A 6,000-nucleotide genomic window follows, 5' to 3' on the forward strand; every position below is an offset into this window, starting at 1 on the left:
ACAGAAAAATAAAGAACAAGGAAATTAAAGAACGGGTCCACCTTAGTGATGGCGGCTTGTTCTTCCTCTTGGAGATCCTATGGAGTGCTTGAGCTCCTCAATGTCTCTTCCTTGCCTTTGTTGCTCCTCTCTCATGATTCTTTGATCTTCTCTAATTTCATAGAGGAGGATGGAATGTTCTTGGTGCTCCACCCTTAGTTGTCCCATGTTGGAACTCAATTCTCCTAGGGAGGTGTTTAGTTGCTCCCAATAGTTTTGTGGAGGAAAGTGCATCCCTTGAGGCATCTCAGGGATTTGATGATGAGAGGGGTCTCTTGTTTGCTCCATCCTCTTCTTAGTGATGGGCTTGTCCTCATGAACTTCTATTTCTCTCCAATCATGATGCTATGAATCATGATAGCCCGGTCTATAGTAACTTCAGACCGGTTGCTAGTGGGAATGATTGAGCGTTGGATAAACTCCAACCATCCCCTAGCCACGGGTTTGAGGTCATGCCTTCTCAATTGAACCGGCTTTCCTCTTGAATCTCTCTTCCATTGGGCACCCTCTTCACAAATGTCTATGAGGACTTGGTCCAACCTTTGATCAAAGTTGACCCTTCTAGTGTAAGGGTGTTCATCTCCTTGCATCATGGGCAAGTTGAATGCCAACCTTACATTTTCCGGACTAAAATCCAAGTATTTCCCCCGAACCATAGTAAGCCAATTCTTTGGATCCGGGTTCACACTTTGATCATGGTTCTTGGTGATCCATGCATTCGCATAGAACTCTTGAACCATTAAGATTCTGACTTGTTGAATGGGGTTGGTAAGAACTTCCCAACCTCTTCTTCGGATCTCATGTCGGATCTCCGGATATTCACTCTTTTTGAGTTTGAAAGGGACCTCGGGGATCACCTTCTTCAAGGCCACAACTTCATAGAAGTGGTCTTGATGCACCCTTGAGATGAATCTCTCCATCTCCCAGGACTCGGAGGTGGAAGCTTTTGCCTTCCCTTTCCTCTTTCTAGAGGTTTCTCCGGCCTTGGATGCCATAAATGGTTATGGAAAAACAAAAAGCAATGCTTTTACCACACCAAACTTAAAAGGTTTGCTCGTCCTCGAGCAAAAGAAGAAAGAAGAGAGTAGAAGAAGAAGAAATGAGGAGATGAAGTGTTTATGTTGTGGGAAAATGAAGGAGTGAAGATGGGTTTATATAGGAGTGGGGGGAGGGTGATGGTTCGGTCATCTATGGGAGGGTTTGGGTGGGAAAGTGGTTTGAATTTGAATGGTGAGGTAGGTGGGGTTTTATGAAGGATGGATGTGAGTGGTGAAGAGAAAGATGGGATTTGATAGGTGAAGGGTTTTTGGGGAAGAGGAGTTGAGGTGATTGGTGAATGGGTGAAGAAGAGAGAGAGTGGTGGGGTAGGTGGGGATCCTGTGGGGTCCACAGATCCTGAGGTGTCAAGGAAAAGTCATCCCTGCACCAAGTGGCGAGCAAAATTGCTCTTTGTGCCAATTCTGGCGTTAAACGCCAAGCTGGTGCCCCTTTCTGGCGTTTAATGCCGACTTCTTGCCCTTTTTTGGCGTTAAACGCCCAGAATGGTGCCAGACTGGGCGTTAAACGCCCATCTGCTAGCCTTACTGGCGTTTAAACGCCAGCAGGATCTTCCTCCAGGGTGTGCTGTTTTCTTTCTGTTTTTCATTCTGTTTTTGCTTTTTCAATTGATTTTGTGACTTCTCATGATCATCAACCTACAGAAAACATAAAATAACAAAAGAAAATAAATAAAATATAATATTGGGTTGCCTCCCAACAAGCGCTTCTTTAATGTCAGTAGCTTGACTGAGGGCTCTCATGGAGCCTCACAGATACTCAGAGCAATGTTGGAACCTCCCTACACCAAACTTAGAGTTTGAATGTGGGGGTTCAATACCAAACTTAGAAGTTGGTTGTGGCCTCCCAACACCAAACTTAAAGTTTGACTGTGGGGGCTCTGTTTGACTCTGTTTTGAGAGAAGCTCTTCATGCTTCCTCTCCATGGTGACAGAGGGATATCCTTGAGCCTTAAACACAAAGGATTCTTCATTCACTTGAATGATCATTTCTCCTCTATCAACATCAATCACAGCCTTTGCTGTGGCTAGGAAGGGTCTGCCAAGGATGATGGATTCATCCATGCACTTCCCAGTCTCTAGGACTATGAAATCAGCAGGGATGTAATGGTCTTCAACTTTTACCAAAACATCCTCTACAAGTCCATAAGCTTGTTTTCTTGAGTTGTCTGCCATCTCTAGTGAGATTTTTGCAGCTTGCACCTCAAAGATCCCTAGCTTCTCCATTACAGAGAGAGGCATGAGGTTTACACTTGACCCTAAGTCACACAAGGCCTTCTTGAAGGTCATGGTGCCTATGGTTCAAGGTATTGAAAACTTCCCAGGATCCTGTCTCTTTTGAGGTAATTTCTGCCTAGACAAGTCATCCAGTTCTTTGGTGAGCAAAGGGAGTTCATCCTCCCAAGTCTCATTTCCAAATAACTTGTCATTTAGATTCATGATTGCCCCAAGGTGTTTAGCAACTTGCTCTTCAGTGACATACTCATCCTCTTCAGAGGAAGAATACTCATCAGAGCTCATGAATGGCAGAAGTAAGTCCAATGGAATCTCTATGGTCTCATTTTGAGCCTCAGATTCCCATGGTTCCTCAATGGGGAACTCATTGGAAGTCAGTGGACGTCCATTGAGGTCTTCCTCAGTGGCGTTCACTGCCTCTTCCTCCTCTCCTAATTCGGCCATGTTGATGGCTTTGCACTCTCCTTTTGGATTTTCTTCTGTATTGCTTGGAAGAGTACTAGGAGGGAGTTCAATAATTTTCTTGCTCAGCTGACCCACTTGTCCCTCCAAATTTCTAATGGAGGACCTTGTTTCAGTCATGAAACTTTGAGTGGTTTTGATTAGATCAGAGACCATGGTTGCTAAGTCAGAGTTGTTCTGCTTAGTACTCTCTGTCTGTTGCTGAGAAGATGATGGAAAAGGCTTGCTATTGCTAAACCTGTTTCTTCCACCATTATTGTTGTTGAAACCTTGTTGAGGTCTCTGTTGATCCTTCCATGAGAGATTTAGATGATTTCTCCATGAAGGATTATAGGTGTTTCCATAGGGTTCTCCCATGTAATTCACCTCGTCCATTGAAGGGTTCTCAGGATCATAAGCTTCTTCTTCAGAGGAAGCTTCCTTAGTACTACCTGGTGCATTTTGTATTCCAGACAGACTTTAAGAAATCATATTGACTTGCTGAGTCAATATTTTGTTCTGAGCCAGTATGGCATTCAGAGTGTCAATCTCAATAACTCCTTTCTTCTGATTTGTCCCATTGTTCACAGGATTCCTTTCAGAAGTGTACATGAATTGGTTATTTGCAACCATTTCAATTAGTTCTTGAGCTTCTGTAGGCGTCTTCTTCAGATGAAGAGATCCTCCAGCAGAGCTATCCAAAGACATCTTGGATAATTCAGAGAGACCATCATAGAAAATACCTATGATGCTCCATTCAGAAAGCATATCAGAGGGACACTTTCTGATTAATTGTTTGTATCTTTCCCAAGCTTCATAGAGGGATTCTCCTTCCTTCTGTCTGAAGGTTTGGACTTCCACTCTAAGCTTACTCAATTTTTGAGGTGGAAAGAACTTTGCCAAGAAGGCATTGACTAGCTTTTCCCAAGAGTTCAGGCTTTCTTTAGGTTGAGAATACAACCATGTCCTAGCTCTGTCTCTTACAGCAAAAGGGAATAGCATAAGTCTGTAGACCTCAGGGTCAACCCCATTAGTCTTGACAGTGTCACAGATTTGCAAGAACTCAGCTAAGAACTGATGAGGATCTTCCAATAGAAGTCCATGAAACTTGCAATTCTGTTGCATTAGAGAAACTAATTGAGGCTTAAGCTCAAAGTTGTTTGCTCCAATGGCAGGGATAGAGATGCTTCTCCCATAGAAGTTGGGAATAGGTGCAGAAAAGTCACCCAGCACCCTCCTTGCATTATTGGCATTGTTGTTGTTTTCGGCTGCCATAGGTTCTTCTTCCTTGAAGATTTCTGTTAGGTCCTCTACAGAGAATTGTGCCTTAGCTTCTCTTAGCTTTCGCTTCAAGGTCCTTTCAGGTTCAGGGTCAGGCTCAACAAGAATGCTTTTGTCTTTGCTCCTGCTCATATGAAAGAGAAGAGAACAAGAAAATGTGGAATCCTCTATGTCACAGTATAGAGATTCCTTGAGGTGTCAGAGGAAAAGAAAAATAGAAGGCAGAAGTAGAAAATTCGAACTTATCAAAGAAGATGGAGTTCAAATTTTGCATTAAGGAATAGTGTTAGTCCATAAATAGAAGGATGTGAAAAGAGGAGAAGTAATTTTCGAAAATTAAGTCAAAGATTTTGAAAACATTTTGAAAAACCTTAATTGATTTTCGAAAACCAATAGTGGAAAAGAAATCAAGTGATTTTTGAAAAAGATTTTGAAATTAGAAATTAAAAAGATATGATTGAAAACTATTTTGAAAAAGATGTGGTTAAGAGGATATGATTGATTTTAAAAAGATGTGATTGAGAATATATGATTTGAAAAACATTTTAAAAAAAGATTTGATTTTAAAAATTAATGACTTGGCTATCAAGAAAAGATATGATTCAAACATTAAACCTTTCTCAACAGAAAAGGCAACATACTTGAATTGTTGAATCAAATCATTAATTGATAGCAAGTATTTTTGAAAATAGAAAGAAATTGATTTTGAAAAAGATTTGATTGAAAAGATATGATTTGAAAAAGATTTGATTTTGAAAAATTTTGAAAACTTGAAAAAAAATCTGAATTAAAAACAGAATCTTCCCTCCTGTGCCATCCTGGCGTTAAACGCCCAGAATGGTGCACATTCTGGCGTTTAACGCCCAAAACTCTACCCTTTTGGGCGTTAAACGCCCAGCCAGGCACCCTGGCTGGCGTTTAAACGCCAATCTGCCCTTCTTCACTGGGCATTTTGAACGCCCAGCCTTTTTTTCTGTGCAATTCCTCTGCTGTATGTTCTGAATCTTCAATTCTCTGTATTATTGACTTGAAAAGACACAAATTAAAAATATTTTTGGATTTTTAATAATCAAAATGTAACTAAAATTAAATAACAATGCATGCAAGACACCAAACTTAGCAGTTTGTATACTACTGACACTAACAAAATGAGAATGCATATGAGACACAAAAACACTCAAGTCAATAGAATTCAAAGATCAGAGCAATGAAATTTTCAAGAACAACTTGAAGATTAATGAAGACACATGCATGAATGCAAGAGGAACAGAAACATGCAATTGACACCAAACTTAAGATGAGACTCTAGACTCAAACAAGAAACATTTTTCGATTTTATGATTTTGTAATTTTTTTGTGTTTTTCGAAAATTAAGTCGAAAAGAAAATAAAGATATCAAAATTCTTAATGAGAATTCCAGGAATCATGCAATGTTAGTCTAAAGCTTCAGTCTAAAGAAATTAGACATGGCTGAACAAGCTTCAGCAGGACATTGCATTCAAGAGCTAAATTGATGAAAATCAATCAGCTTTGGTGATGATAAGAACATCACCTTGAAACACTAGAACTCATTCTTAAGAACTCTGAAGAAAAATACCTAATCTAAGCAACAAGATGAACCGTCAGTTGTCCATACTCGAACAATCCCCGGCAACGGCGCCAAAAACTTGGTGGACGAAATTGTGATCACTACAACTTCGCACAACTAACCAGCAAGTGTACTAGGTCGTCTAAGTAATAAACCTTACGCGAGTAAGGGTCGATCCCACAGAGATTGTTGGTATGAAGCAAGCTATGGTCACCTTGTAAATCTTAGTCAGGCAAACTCAAATGGATATGAATGATGAATAAAACATAAAGATAAAGAAAGAGATACTTATGCAATTCATTGGTGGGAATTTCAGATAAGCGTATGGAGATGCTGTGTTCCTTCCGTCTCTCTGCTTTC

General features: G+C 40.4%; 1 non-coding gene across 1 annotated transcript; it reads left to right on the forward strand.

Moving 5' to 3' along the window:
- The first annotated feature begins 3,533 nt into the window (after positions 1-3,533).
- LOC112713332 (small nucleolar RNA R71) lies at positions 3,534-3,641 on the forward strand. The gene has a single exon (XR_003158306.1). It is a non-coding gene; the product is annotated as a small nucleolar RNA R71 (small nucleolar RNA).
- The last annotated feature ends 2,359 nt before the right edge of the window (positions 3,642-6,000 follow it).

The sequence above is a fragment of the Arachis hypogaea genome, chromosome 9 (genome assembly GCF_003086295.3).
Source record: "Arachis hypogaea cultivar Tifrunner chromosome 9, arahy.Tifrunner.gnm2.J5K5, whole genome shotgun sequence".
Classification (NCBI taxonomy): domain Eukaryota; kingdom Viridiplantae; phylum Streptophyta; class Magnoliopsida; order Fabales; family Fabaceae; genus Arachis; species Arachis hypogaea.